The following is a 16,212-nucleotide window of genomic DNA, read 5'->3' as shown; positions in this document are numbered from 1 at the left end:
TTCCTCTCATTTTACAGGTGGACGCCTATTTAAACTAAGACTGAAAAGTATTTCTCTCATTATACAGGTGGGCGCCTATTTAAACTAAGACTGAAAAGTATTTCTCTCATTATACAGGTGTGCGCCTATTTAAACTAAGACATGAAAATATTCCTCTCATTATTACAGGTGGGCGCTTATTTAAACTAAGACTGAAAATATTCCTCTCATTATACAGGTGGGCGCCTATTTAAACAAAGACTGAAAAATATTCCTCTCGTTATACAGGTGGGCGCCTATTTAAACTAAGACTGAAAATATTCCTCTCATTATACAGGTGGGCGCCTATTTAAACTAAGACTGAAAATATTCCTCTCATTATACAGGTGGGCGCCTATTTAAACTAAGACTGAAAAGTATTCCTCTCGTTATACAGGTGGGCGCCTATTTAAACTAAGACTGAAAATATTCCTCTCATTATACAGGTGGGCGCCTATTTAAACTAAGACTGAAAAGTATTCCTCTCGTTATACAGGTGGGCGCCTATTTAAACTAAGACTGAAAATATTCCTCTCATTATACAGGTGGGCGCCTATTTAAACTAAGACTGAAAAGTATTCCTCTCGTTATACAGGTGGGCGCCTATTTAAACTAAGACTGAAAATATTCCTCTCATTATACAGGTGGGCGCCAATTTAAACTAAGATTAAAAATATTCCTCTCATTATACAAGTGGGCGCCTATTTAAACTAAGACTGAATATATTTCTCTCATTATACAGGTGGGCGCCTATTTAAACTAAGACTAAATAGTATTCCTCTCGTTATACAGGTGACCGTCTATTTAAACTAAGACTGAAAACATTCCTCTCATTATACAGGTGGGCGCCTATTTAAACTAAGACTGAAAATATTCCTCTCATTATACAGGTGGGCGCCTATTTAAACTAAGACAGAAAAGTATTCCTCTCGTTATACAGGTGGGCACTTTTTTAAACTAAGACTGAAAATATTCCTCTCATTATACAGGTGGGCGCCAATTTAAACTAAGACTAAAAATATTCCTCTCATTATATAGGTGGGCGCCTATTTAAACTAAGACTGAAAAGTATTCCTCTCGTTATACAGGTGGGCGCCTATTTAAACTAAGACTGAAAATATTCCTCTCATTATACAGGTGGGCGCTAATTTAAACTAAGACTAAAAATATTCCTCTCATTATATAGGTGGGCGCCTATTTAAACTAAGACTGAAAATATTCCTCTCATTATACAGGTGAGCGCCTATTTAAACTAAGAATGAAAATATTCCTCTCGTTATACAGGTGGGCGCCTATTTAAACTAAGACTGAAAAGTAATCCTCTCTTTATACAGGTGGGCGCCTATTTAAACTAAAACTGAAATTATTCCTCTCGTTATACAGGTGGGCGCCTATTTAAACTAAAACTGAAAATATTCCTCTCGTTATACAGGTGGGCACTTTTTTAAACTAAGACTGAAAATATTCCTCTCATTATACAGGTGGGCGCCAATTTAAACTAAGACTAAAAATATTCCTCAAATTATACAAGTGGGCGCCTATTTAAACTAAGACTGAATATATTTCTCTCATTATACAGGTGGGCGCCTATTTAAACTAAAACTAAATAGTATTCCTCTCGTTATACAGGTGGGCGCCTATTTAAACTAAGACTGAAAACATTTCTCTCATTATACAGGTGGGCGCCTATTTAAACTAAGACTGAAAATATTCCTCTCATTATACAGGTGGGCGCCTATTTAAACTAAGACTGAAAAGTATTCCTCTCGTTATACAGGTGGGCGCCTATTTAAACTAAGACTGAAAATATTCCTCTCATTATACAGGTGGGCGCCTATTTAAACTAAGAATGAAAATATTCCTCTCATTATACAGGTGGGCGCCTATTTAAACTAAGACTGAATATATTTCTCTCATTATACAGGTGGGCGCCTATTTAAACTAAGACTAAATAGTATTCCTCTCGTTATACAGGTGGGCGCCTATTTAAACTAAGACTGAAAACATTCCTCTCATTATACAGGTGGGCGCCTATTTAAACTAAGACTGAAAATATTCCTCTCATTATACAGGTGGGCGCCTATTTAAACTAAGACTGAAAAGTATTCCTCTCGTTATACAGGTGGGCACTTTTTTAAACTAAGACTGAAAATATTCCTCTCATTATACAGGTGGGCGCCAATTTAAACTAAGACTAAAAATATTCCTCTCATTATATAGGTGGGCGCCTATTTAAACTAAGACTGAAAAGTATTCCTCTCGTTATACAGGTGGGCGCCTATTTAAACTAAGACAGAAAACATTCCTCTCATTTTACAAGTGGACGCCTATTTAAACTAAGAATGAAAATATTAATCTCATTATACAGGTGGGCGCCTATTTAAACTAAGACTGAAAATATTCCTCTCATTATACAGGTGGGCGCCTATTTAAACTAAGACTGAAAAGTATTCCTCTCGTTATATAGGTGGGCGCCTATTTAAAGTAAGACTGAAAAATATTCCTCTCGTTATACAGGTGGGCGCCTATTTAAACTAAGACTGAAAAGTAATCCTCTCTTTATACAGGTGGGCACCTATTTAAACTAAAACTGAAATTATTCCTCTCGTTATACAGGTGGGCGCCTATTTAAACTAAAACTGAAAATATTCCTCTCGTTATACAGGTGGGCACTTTTTTAAACTAAGACTGAAAATATTCCTCTCATTATACAGGTGGGCGACAATTTAAACTAAGACTAAAAATATTCCTCTCATTATACAAGTGGGCGCCTATTTAAACTAAGACTGAATATATTTCTCTCATTATACAGGTGGGCGCCTATTTAAACTAAGACTAAATAGTATTCCTCTCGTTATACAGGTGACCGTCTATTTAAACTAAGACTGAAAACATTCCTCTCATTATACAGGTGGGCGCCTATTTAAACTAAGACTGAAAATATTCCTCTCATTATACAGGTGGGCGCCTATTTAAACTAAGACAGAAAAGTATTCCTCTCGTTATACAGGTGGGCACTTTTTTAAACTAAGACTGAAAATATTCCTCTCATTATACAGGTGGGCGCTAATTTAAACTAAGACTGAAAATATTCCTCTCATTATATAGGTGGGCGCCTATTTAAACTAAGACTGAAAAGTATTCCTCTCGTTATACAGGTGGGCGCCTATTTAAACTAAGACTGAAAATATTCCTCTCATTATACAGGTGGGCGCTAATTTAAACTAAGACTAAAAATATTCCTCTCATTATATAGGTGGGCGCCTATTTAAACTTAGACTGAAAATATTCCTCTCATTATACAGGTGAGCGCCTATTTAAACTAAGAATGAAAATATTCCTCTCGTTATACAGGTGGGCGCCTATTTAAACTAAGACTGAAAAGTAATCCTCTCTTTATACAGGTGGGCGCCTATTTAAACTAAAACTGAAATTATTCCTCTCGTTATACAGGTGGGCGCCTATTTAAACTAAAACTGAAAATATTCCTCTCGTTATACAGGTGGGCACTTTTTTAAACTAAGACTGAAAATATTCCTCTCATTATACAGGTGGGCGCCAATTTAAACTAAGACTAAAAATATTCCTCAAATTATACAAGTGGGCGCCTATTTAAACTAAGACTGAATATATTTCTCTCATTATACAGGTGGGCGCCTATTTAAACTAAAACTAAATAGTATTCCTCTCGTTATACAGGTGGGCGCCTATTTAAACTAAGACTGAAAACATTTCTCTCATTATACAGGTGGGCGCCTATTTAAACTAAGACTGAAAATATTCCTCTCATTATACAGGTGGGCGCCTATTTAAACTAAGACTGAAAAGTATTCCTCTCGTTATACAGGTGGGCGCCTATTTAAACTAAGACTGAAAATATTCCTCTCATTATACAGGTGGGCGCCTATTTAAACTAAGAATGAAAATATTCCTCTCATTATACAGGTGGGCGCCTATTTAAACTAAGACTGAATATATTTCTCTCATTATACAGGTGGGCGCCTATTTAAACTAAGACTAAATAGTATTCCTCTCGTTATACAGGTGGGCGCCTATTTAAACTAAGACTGAAAACATTCCTCTCATTATACAGGTGGGCGCCTATTTAAACTAAGACTGAAAATATTCCTCTCATTATACAGGTGGGCGCCTATTTAAACTAAGACTGAAAAGTATTCCTCTCGTTATACAGGTGGGCACTTTTTTAAACTAAGACTGAAAATATTCCTCTCATTATACAGGTGGGCGCCAATTTAAACTAAGACTAAAAATATTCCTCTCATTATATAGGTGGGCGCCTATTTAAACTAAGACTGAAAAGTATTCCTCTCGTTATACAGGTGGGCGCCTATTTAAACTAAGACAGAAAACATTCCTCTCATTTTACAAGTGGACGCCTATTTAAACTAAGAATGAAAATATTAATCTCATTATACAGGTGGGCGCCTATTTAAACTAAGACTGAAAAGTATTCCTCTCGTTATACAGGTTGGCGCCTATTTAAAGTAAGACTGAAAAATATTCCTCTCGTTATACAGGTGGGCGCCTATTTAAACTAAGACAGAAAATTAATCCTCTCTTTATACAGGTGGGCGCCTATTTAAACTAAAACTGAAATTATTCCTCTCGTTATACAGGTGGGCGCCTATTTAAACTAAAACTGAAAATATTCCTCTCGTTATACAGGTGGGCACTTTTTTAAACTAAGACTGAAAATATTCCTCTCATTATACAGGTGGGCGCCAATTTAAACTAAGACTAAAAATATTCCTCTCATTATACAAGTGGGCGCCTATTTAAACTAAGACTGAATATATTTCTCTCATTATACAGGTGGGCGCCTATTTAAACTAAGACTGAAAAGTATTTCTCTCATTATACAGGTGGGCGCCTATTTAAACTAAGACTGAAAAGTATTTCTCTCATTATACAGGTGTGCGCCTATTTAAACTAAGACATGAAAATATTCCTCTCATTATTACAGGTGGGCGCTTATTTAAACTAAGACTGAAAATATTCCTCTCATTATACAGGTGGGCGCCTATTTAAACAAAGACTGAAAAATATTCCTCTCGTTATACAGGTGGGCGCCTATTTAAACTAAGACTGAAAATATTCCTCTCATTATACAGGTGGGCGCCTATTTAAACTAAGACTGAAAATATTCCTCTCATTATACAGGTGGGCGCCTATTTAAACTAAGACTGAAAAGTATTCCTCTCGTTATACAGGTGGGCGCCTATTTAAACTAAGACTGAAAATATTCCTCTCATTATACAGGTGGGCGCCTATTTAAACTAAGACTGAAAAGTATTCCTCTCGTTATACAGGTGGGCGCCTATTTAAACTAAGACTGAAAATATTCCTCTCATTATACAGGTGGGCGCCTATTTAAACTAAGACTGAAAAGTATTCCTCTCGTTATACAGGTGGGCGCCTATTTAAACTAAGACTGAAAATATTCCTCTCATTATACAGGTGGGCGCCAATTTAAACTAAGACTAAAAATATTCCTCTCATTATACAAGTGGGCGCCTATTTAAACTAAGACTGAATATATTTCTCTCATTATACAGGTGGGCGCCTATTTAAACTAAGACTAAATAGTATTCCTTCTCGTTATACAGGTGACCGTCTATTTAAACTAAGACTGAAAACATTCCTCTCATTATACAGGTGGGCGCCTATTTAAACTAAGACTGAAAATATTCCTCTCATTATACAGGTGGGCGCCTATTTAAACTAAGACAGAAAAGTATTCCTCTCGTTATACAGGTGGGCACTTTTTTAAACTAAGACTGAAAATATTCCTCTCATTATACAGGTGGGCGCCAATTTAAACTAAGACTAAAAATATTCCTCTCATTATATAGGTGGGCGCCTATTTAAACTAAGACTGAAAAGTATTCCTCTCGTTATACAGGTGGGCGCCTATTTAAACTAAGACTGAAAATATTCCTCTCATTATACAGGTGGGCGCTAATTTAAACTAAAACTAAAAATATTCCTCTCATTATATAGGTGGGCGCCTATTTAAACTAAGACTGAAAATATTCCTCTCATTATACAGGTGAGCGCCTATTTAAACTAAGAATGAAAATATTCCTCTCGTTATACAGGTGGGCGCCTATTTAAACTAAGACTGAAAAGTAATCCTCTCTTTATACAGGTGGGCGCCTATTTAAACTAAAACTGAAATTATTCCTCTCGTTATACAGGTGGGCGCCTATTTAAACTAAAACTGAAAATATTCCTCTCTTTATACAGGTGGGCACTTTTTTAAACTAAGACTGAAAATATTCCTCTCATTATACAGGTGGGCGCCAATTTAAACTAAGACTAAAAATATTCCTCAAATTATACAAGTGGGCGCCTATTTAAACTAAGACTGAATATATTTCTCTCATTATACAGGTGGGCGCCTATTTAAACTAAAACTAAATAGTATTCCTCTCGTTATACAGGTGGGCGCCTATTTAAACTAAGACTGAAAACATTTCTCTCATTATACAGGTGGGCGCCTATTTAAACTAAGACTGAAAATATTCCTCTCATTATACAGGTGGGCGCCTATTTAAACTAAGACTGAAAAGTATTCCTCTCGTTATACAGGTGGACGCCTATTTAAAGTAAGACTGAAAAATATTCCTCTCGTTATACAGGTGGGCGCCTATTTAAACTAAGACTGAAAAGTAATCCTCTCTTTATACAGGTGGGCGCCTATTTAAACTAAAACTGAAAATATTCCTCTCGTTATACAGGTGGGCACTTTTTTAAACTAAGACTGAAAATATTCCTCTCATTATACAGGTGGGCGCCAATTTAAACTAAGACTAAAAATATTCCTCTCATTATACAAGTGGGCGCCTATTTAAACTAAGACTGAATATATTTCTCTCATTATACAGGTGTGCGCCTATTTAAACTAAGACTAAATAGTATTCCTCTCGTTATACAGGTGGCCGTCTATTTAAACTAAGACTGAAAACATTCCTCTCATTATACAGGTGGGCGCCTATTTAAACTAAGACTGAAAATATTCCTCTCATTATACAGGTGGGCGCCTATTTAAACTAAGACTGAAAAGTATTCCTCTCGTTATACAGGTGGGCACTTTTTTAAACTAAGACTGAAAATATTCCTCTCATTATACAGGTGGGCGCCAATTTAAACTAAGACTAAAAATATTCCTCTCATTATATAGGTGGGCGCCTATTTAAACTAAGACTGAAAAGTATTCCTCTCGTTATACAGGTGGGCGCCTATTTAAACTAAGACTGAAAATATTCCTCTCATTATACAGGTGGGCGCTAATTTAAACTAAGATTAAAAATATTCCTCTCATTATATAGGTGGGCGCCTATTTAAACTAAGACTGAAAATATTCCTCTCATTATACAGGTGAGCGCCTATTTAAACTAAGAATGAAAATATTCCTCTCATTATACAGGTGGGCGCTTATTTAAACTAAGACTGAATATATTTCTCTCATTATACAGGTGGGCGCCTATTTAAACTAAGACTAAATAGTATTCCTCTCGTTATACAGGTGGGCGCCTATTTAAACTAAGAATGAAAATATTCCTCTCATTATACAGGTGGGCGCCTATTTAAACTAAGACTGAATATATTTCTCTCATTATACAGGTGGGCGCCTATTTAAACTAAGACTAAATAGTATTCCTCTCGTTATACAGGTGGGCGCCTATTTAAACTAAGACTGAAAACATTCCTCTCATTATACAGGTGGGCGCCTATTTACACTAAGACTGAAAATATTCCTCTCATTATACAGGTGGGCGCCTATTTAAACTAAGACTGAAAAGTATTCCTCTCGTTATACAGGTGGGCACTTTTTTAAACTAAGACTGAAAATATTCCTCTCATTATACAGGTGGGCGCCAATTTAAACTAAGACTAAAAATATTCCTCTCATTATATAGGTGGGCGCCTATTTAAACTAAGACTGAAAAGTATTCCTCTCGTTATACAGGTGGGCGCCTATTTAAACTAAGACAGAAAACATTCCTCTCATTTTACAGGTGGACGCCTATTTAAACTAAGACTGAAAAGTATTTCTCTCATTATATAGGTGGGCGCCTATTTAAACTAAGACTGAAAAGTATTCCTCTCGTTATACAGGTTGGCGCCTATTTAAAGTAAGACTGAAAAATATTCCTCTCGTTATACAGGTGGGCGCCTATTTAAACTAAGACTGAAAAGTAATCCTCTCGTTATACAGGTGGGCGCCTATTTAAACTAAAACTGAAATTATTCCTCTCGTTATACAGGTGGGCGCCTATTTAAACTAAAACTGAAAATATTCCTCTCGTTATACAGGTGGGCACTTTTTTAAACTAAGACTGGAAATATTCCTCTCATTATACAGGTGAGCGCCAATTTAAACTAAGACTAAAAATATTCCTCTCATTATACAGGTGGGCGCCTATTTAAACTAAGACTGAATATATTTCTCTCATTATACAGGTGGGCGCCTATTTAAACTAAGACTAAATAGTATTCCTCTCGTTATACAGGTGGGCGCCTATTTAAACTAAGACTGAAAACATTCCTCTCATTCTACAGGTGGGCGCCTATTTAAACTAAGACTGAAAAGTATTCCTCTCGTTATACAGGTGGGCACTTTTTTAAACTAAGACTGAAAATATTCCTCTCATTATACAGGTGGGCGCCAATTTAAACTAAGACTAAAAATATTCCTCTCATTATATAGGTGGGCGCCTATTTAAACTAAGACTGAAAAGTATTCCTCTCGTTATACAGGTGGGCGCCTATTTAAACTAAGACAGAAAACATTCCTCTCATTTTACAGGTGGACGCCTATTTAAACTAAGACTGAAAAGTATTTCTCTCATTATACAGGTGGGCGCCTATTTAAACTAAGACTGAAAAGTATTTCTCTCATTATACAGGTGTGCGCCTATTTAAACTAAGACATGAAAATATTCCTCTCATTATTACAGGTGGGCGCTTATTTAAACTAAGACTGAAAATATTCCTCTCATTATACAGGTGGGCGCCTATTTAAACAAAGACTGAAAAATATTCCTCTCGTTATACAGGTGGGCGCCTATTTAAACTAAGACTGAAAATATTCCTCTCATTATACAGGTGGGCGCCTATGTAAACTAAGACTGAAAATATTAATCTCATTATACAGGTGGGCGCCTATTTAAACTAAGACTGAAAAGTATTCCTCTCGTTATACAGGTGGGCGCCTATTTAAAGTAAGACTGAAAAATATTCCTCTCGTTATACAGGTGGGCGCCTATTTAAACTAAGACTGAAAATATTCCTCTCGTTATACAGGTGGGCGCCTATTTAAACTAAGACTGAAAATATTCCTCTCGTTATACAGGTGGGCGCCTATTTAAACTAAGACTGAAAATATTCCTCTCGTTATACAGGTGGGCGCCTATTTAAACTAAGACTGAAAATATTCCTCTCATTATACAGGTGGGCGCCTATTTAAACTAAGACTGAAAAGTATTCCTCTCGTTATACAGGTGGGCGCCTATTTAAACTAAGACTGAAAATATTCCTCTCATTATACAGGTGGGCGCCTATTTAAACTAAGACTGAAAAGTATTCCTCTCGTTATACAGGTGGGCGCCTATTTAAACTAAGACTGAAAATATTCCTCTCATTATACAGGTGGGCGCCTATTTAAACTAAGACTGAAAATATTCCTCTCATTATACAGGTGGGCGCCTATTTAAACTAAGACTGAAAAGTATTCCTCTCGTTATACAGGTGGGCGCCTATTTAAACTAAGACTGAAAATATTCCTCTCATTATACAGGTGGGCGCCTATTTAAACAAAGACCGAAAATATTCCTCTCATTATACAGGTGGGCGCCTATTTAAACTAAGACCGAAAATATCCCTCTCATTATACAGGTGGGCCCTATTTAAACTAAGACCGAAAATTATTCCTCTCGTTATACAGGTGGGCGCCTATTTAAACTAAGACCGAAACTATTCCTCTCATTATACAGGTGGGCGCCTATTTAAACTAAGACCGAAAAGTATTCCTCTCGTTATACAGGTGGGCGCCTATTTAAACTAACACTGAAAATATTCCTCTCATTATACAGGTGGGCGCCTATTTAAACTAAGACTGAAAATATTCCTCTCATTATACAGGTGGGCGCCTATTTAAACTAAGACTGAAAAGTATTCCTCTCGTTATACAGGTGGGCGCCTATTTTAACTAAGACTGAAAATATTTCTCTCATTATACAGGTGGGCGCCTATTTAAACTAACACTGAAAATATTCCTCTCGTTATACAGGTGGGCGCCTATTTAAACTAAGACTGAAAAGTATTCCTCTCGCTATACAGGTGGGCGCCTATTTAAACTAAGACTGAAAAGTATTCCTCTCGTTATACAGGTGGGCGCCTATTTAAACTAAGACTGAAAATATTCCTCTCGCTATACAGGTGGGCGCCTATTTAAACTAAGACTGAAAACATTCCTCTCGTTATACAGGTGGGCGCCTATTTAAACTAAGACTGAAAATATTCCTCTCATTATACAGGTGGGCGCCTATTTAAACTAAGACTGAAAAGTATTTCTCTCGTTATACAGGTGGGCGCCTATTTAAACTAAGACTGAAAATATTCCTCTCGTTATACAGGTGGGCGCATATTTAAACTAAGACTAAAACTATTCCTTTCATTATACAGGTGGACGCCTATTTAAACTAAGACTGAAAAGTATTCCTCTCATTATACATGTGGGCGCCTATTTAAACGAAGACATGAAAATATTCCTCTTATTATTACAGGTGGGCGCCTATTTAAACTAAGACTGACAATATACCTCTCATTATACAGGTGGGCACCTTTTTAAACTAAGACTGAAAAATATTCCTCTCGTTATACAGGTGGGCGCCTATTTAAACAAAGACTGAAAAATATTCCTCTCGTTATACAGGTGGGCGCCTATTTAAACTAAGACTGAAAATATTCCTCTCATTATACAGGTGGGCGCCTATTTAAACTAAGACTGAAAAGTATTCCTCTCGTTATACAGGTGGGCGCCTATTTAAACTAAGACTGAAAAATATTCCTCTCGTTATACAGGTGGGCGCCTATTTAAACTAAGACTGAAAAGTAATCCTCTCGTTATACAGGTGGGCGCCTATTTAAACTAAAACTGAAAATATTCCTCTCGTTATACAGGTGGGCGCCTATTTAAACTAAGACTGAAAATATTCCTCTCGTTATACAGGTGGGCGCCTATTTAAACTAAGACTGAAAATATTCTTCTCATTATACAGGTGGGCGCCTATCAAAACTAAGACTGAAAATATTCCTCTCATTATACAGGTGGGCGCCTATTTAAACTAAGACTGAAAATATTCCTCTCGTTATACAGGTGGGCGCCTATTTAAAATAAGACTGAAAATATTCCTCTCATTATACAGGTGGGCGCCTATCAAAACTAAGACTGAAAATATTCCTCTCATTATACAGGTGGGCGCCTATTTAAACTAAGACTGAAAAGTATTCCTCTCGTTATACAGGTGGGCGCCTATTTAAACTAAGACTGAAAATATTTCTCTCATTATACAGGTGGGCGCCTATTTAAACAAAGACCGAAAATATTCCTCTCATTATACAGGTGGGCGCCTATTTAAACTAAGACCGAAAATATTCCTCTCATTATACAGGTGGGCGCCTATTTAAACTAAGACCGAAAATTATTCCTCTCGTTATACAGGTGGGCGCCTATTTAAACTAAGACTGAAAATTATTCCTCTCGTTATACAGGTGGGCGCCTATTTAAACTAAGACTGAAAAGTATTCCTCTCGTTATACAGGTGGGCGCCTATTTAAACTAAGACTGAAAAGTATTCCTCTCGTTATACAGGTGGGCGCCTATTTAAACTAAGACTGAAAATATTCCTCTCGTTATACAGGTGGGCGCCTATTTAAACTAAGACTGAAAATATTCCTCTCATTATACAGGAGGGCGCCTATTTAAACTAAGACTGAAAAGTATTTCTCTCGTTATACAGGTGGGCGCCTATTTAAACTAAGACTGAAAATATTCCTCTCGTTATACAGGTGGGCGCATATTTAAACTAAGACTAAAACTATTCCTTTCATTATACAGGTGGACGCCTATTTAAACTAAGACTGAAAAGTATTCCTCTCATTATACATGTGGGCGCCTATTTAAACGAAGACATGAAAATATTCCTCTTATTATTACAGGTGGGCGCCTATTTAAACTAAGACTGACAATATACCTCTCATTATACAGGTGGGCACCTATTTAAACTAAGACTGAAAAATATTCCTCTCGTTATACAGGTGGGCGCCTATTTAAACAAAGACTGAAAAATATTCCTCTCGTTATACAGGTGGGCGCCTATTTAAACTAAGACTGAAAATATTCCTCTCATTATACAGGTGGGCGCCTATTTAAACTAAGACTGAAAAGTAATCCTCTCGTTATACAGGTGGGCGCCTATTTAAAGTAAGACTGAAAAATATTCCTCTCGTTATACAGGTGGGCGCCTATTTAAACTAAGACTGAAAAGTAATCCTCTCGTTATACAGGTGGCCGCCTATTTAAACTAAAACTGAAAATATTCCTCTCGTTATACAGGTGGGCGCCTATTTAAACTAAGACTGAAAATATTCCTCTCGTTATACAGGTGGGCGCCTATTTAAACTAAGACTGAAAATATTCTTCTCATTATAGAGGTGGGCGCCTATCAAAACTAAGACTGAAAATATTCCTCTCATTATACAGGTGGGCGCCTATTTAAACTAAGACTGAAAATATTCCTCTCGTTATACAGGTGGGCGCCTATTTAAAATAAGACTGAAAATATTCCTCTCATTATACAGGTGGGCGCCTATCAAAACTAAGACTGAAAATATTTCTCTTATTATACAGGTGGGCGCCTATTTAAACTAAGACTGAAAATATTCCTCTCATTATACAGGTGGGCGCCTATTTAAACTAAGACTGAAAAGTATTCCTCTCGTTATATAGGTGGGCGCCTATTTAAACTAAGACTGAAAATATTCCTCTCATTATACAGGTGGGCGCCTATTTAAACAAAGACCGAAAATATTCCTCTCATTATACAGGTGGGCGCCTATTTAAACTAAGACCGAAAATATTCCTCTCATTATACAGGTGGGCGCCTATTTAAACTAAGACCGAAAATTATTCCTCTCGTTATACAGGTGGGCGCCTATTTAAACTAAGACTGAAAATATTCCTCTCATTATATAGGTGGGCGCCTATTTAAACTAAGACTGAAAAGTATTCCTCTCGTTATACAGGTGGGCGCCTATTTAAACTAACACTGAAAATATTCCTCTCATTATACAGGTGGGCGCCTATTTAAACTAAGACTGAAAATATTCCTCTCATTATACAGGTGGGCGCCTATTTAAACTAAGACTGAAAATATTCCTCTCATTATACAGGTGGGCGCCTATTTAAACTAAGACTGAAAAGTATTCCTCTCGTTATACAGGTGGGCGCCTATTTAAACTAAGACTGAAAATATTCCTCTCATTATACAGGTGGGCGCCTATTTAAACAAAGACCGAAAATATTCCTCTCATTATACAGGTGGGCGCCTATTTAAACTAAGACCGAAAATATTCCTCTCATTATACAGGTGGGCGCCTATTTAAACGAAGACTGAAAATTATTCCTCTCGTTATACAGGTGGGCGCCTATTTAAACTAAGACTTAAAATATTCCTCTCATTATACAGGTGGAGGCCTATTTAAACTAAGACTGAAAAGTATTCCTCTCGTTATACAGGTGGGCGCCTATTTAAACTAACACTGAAAATATTCCTCTCATTATACAGGTGGGCGCCTATTTAAACTAAGACTGAAAATATTCCTCTCATTATACAGGTGGGCGCCTATTTAAACTAAGACTGAAAAGTATTCCTCTCGTTATACAGGTGGGCGCCTATTTTAACTAAGACTGAAAATATTTCTCTCATTATACAGGTGGGCGCCTATTTAAACTAACACTGAAAATATTCCTCTCGTTATACAGGTGGGCGCCTATTTAAACTAAGACTGAAAAGTATTCCTCTCGCTATACAGGTGGGCGCCTATTTAAACTAAGACTGAAAAGTATTCCTCTCGTTATACAGGTGGGCGCCTATTTAAAGTAAGACTGAAAAATATTCCTCTCGTTATACAGGTGGGCGCCTATTTAAACTAAGACTGAAAAGTAATCCTCTCGTTATACAGGTGGGCGCCTATTTAAACTAAAACTGAAAATATTCCTCTCATTATACAGGTGGGCGCCTATTTAAACAAAGACCGAAAATATTCCTCTCATTATACAGGTGGGCGCCTATTTAAACTAAGACCGAAAATATTCCTCTCATTATACAGGTGGGCGCCTATTTAAATTAAGACCGAAAATTATTCCTCTCGTTATACAGGTGGGCGCCTATTTAAACTAAGACTTAAAATATTCCTCTCATTATACAGGTGGGCGCCTATTTAAACTAAGACTGAAAAGTATTCCTCTCGCTATACAGGTGGGCACCTATTTAAACTAAGACTTAAAAGTATTCCTCTCGTTATACAGGTGGGCGCCTATTTAAAGTAAGACTGAAAAATATTCCTCTCGTTATACAGGTGGGCGCCTATTTAAACTAAGACTGAAAAGTAATCCTCTCGTTATACAGGTGGGCGCCTATTTAAACTAAAACTGAAAATATTCCTCTCGTTATACAGGTGGGAGCCTATTTAAACTAAGACTGAAAATAATCCTCTCGTTATACAGGTGGGCGCCTATTTAAACTAAGACTGAAAATATTCTTCTCATTATACAGGTGGGCGCCTATCAAAACTAAGACTGAAAATATTCCTCTCATTATACAGGTGGGCGCCTATTTAAACTAAGACTGAAAATATTCCTCTCGTTATACAGGTGGGCGCCTATTTAAAATAAGACTAAAAATATTCCTCTCATTATACAGGTGGGCGCCTATCAAAACTAAGACTGAAAATATTCCTCTCATTATACAGGTGGGCGCCTATTTAAACTAAGACTGAAAATATTCCTCTCATTATACAGGTGGGCGCCTATTTAAACAAAGACCGAAAATATTCCTCTCATTATACAGGTGGGCGCCTATTTAAACTAATACCGAAAATATTCCTCTCATTATACAGGTGGGCGCCTATTTAAACTAAGACCGAAAATTATTCCTCTCGTTATACAGGTGGGCGCATATTTAAACTAAGATTGAAAATATTACTCTCATTATACAGGTGGGCGTCTATTTAAACTAAGACCGAAAATATTCCTCTCATTATACAGGTGGGCGCCTATTTAAACTAAGACTGAAAAGTATTCCTCTCGTTATACAGGTGGGCCCCTATTTAAACTAACACTGAAAATATTCCTCTCATTATACAGGTGGGCGCCTATTTAAACTAAGACTGAAAATATTCCTCTCATTATACAGGTGGGCGCCTATTTAAACTAAGACTGAAAAGTATTCCTCTCGTTATACAGGTGGGAGCTTATTTAAACTAAGACTGAAAATATTCCTCTCGTTATACAGGTGGGCGCTTATTTAAACAAAGACCGAAAATATTTCTCTCATTATACAGGTGGGCGCCTATTTAAACTAAGACCGAAAATATTCCTCTCATTATACAGGTGGGAGCCTATTTAAACTAAGACCGAAAATTATTCCTCTCGTTATACAGGTGGGCGCCTATTTAAACTAAGACTGAAAATATTCCTCTCATTATACAGGTGGGCGCCTATTTAAACTAAGACCGAAAATATTCCTCTCATTATACAGGTGGGCGCCTATTTAAACTAAGACTGAAAAGTATTCCTCTCGTTATACAGGTGGGCGCCTATTTAAACTAACACTGAAAATATTCCTCTCATTATACAGGTGGGCGCCTATTTAAACTAAGACTGAAAAGTATTCCTCTCGTTATACAGGTGGGCGCCTATTATAACTAAGACTGAAAATATTTCTCTCATTATACAGGTGGGCGCCTATTTAAACTAACACTGAAAATATTCCTCTCGTTATACAGGTGGGCGCCTATTTAAACTAAGACTGAAAAGTATTCCTCTCGCTATACAGGTGGGCGCCTATTTAAACTAAGACTGAAAAGTATTCCTCTCGTTATACA

Source organism: Nicotiana sylvestris, chromosome 3 (assembly GCF_000393655.2).
Source record: "Nicotiana sylvestris chromosome 3, ASM39365v2, whole genome shotgun sequence".
Lineage (NCBI taxonomy): Eukaryota > Viridiplantae > Streptophyta > Magnoliopsida > Solanales > Solanaceae > Nicotiana > Nicotiana sylvestris.
Note: the sequence above shows the minus strand (reverse complement) of the source record.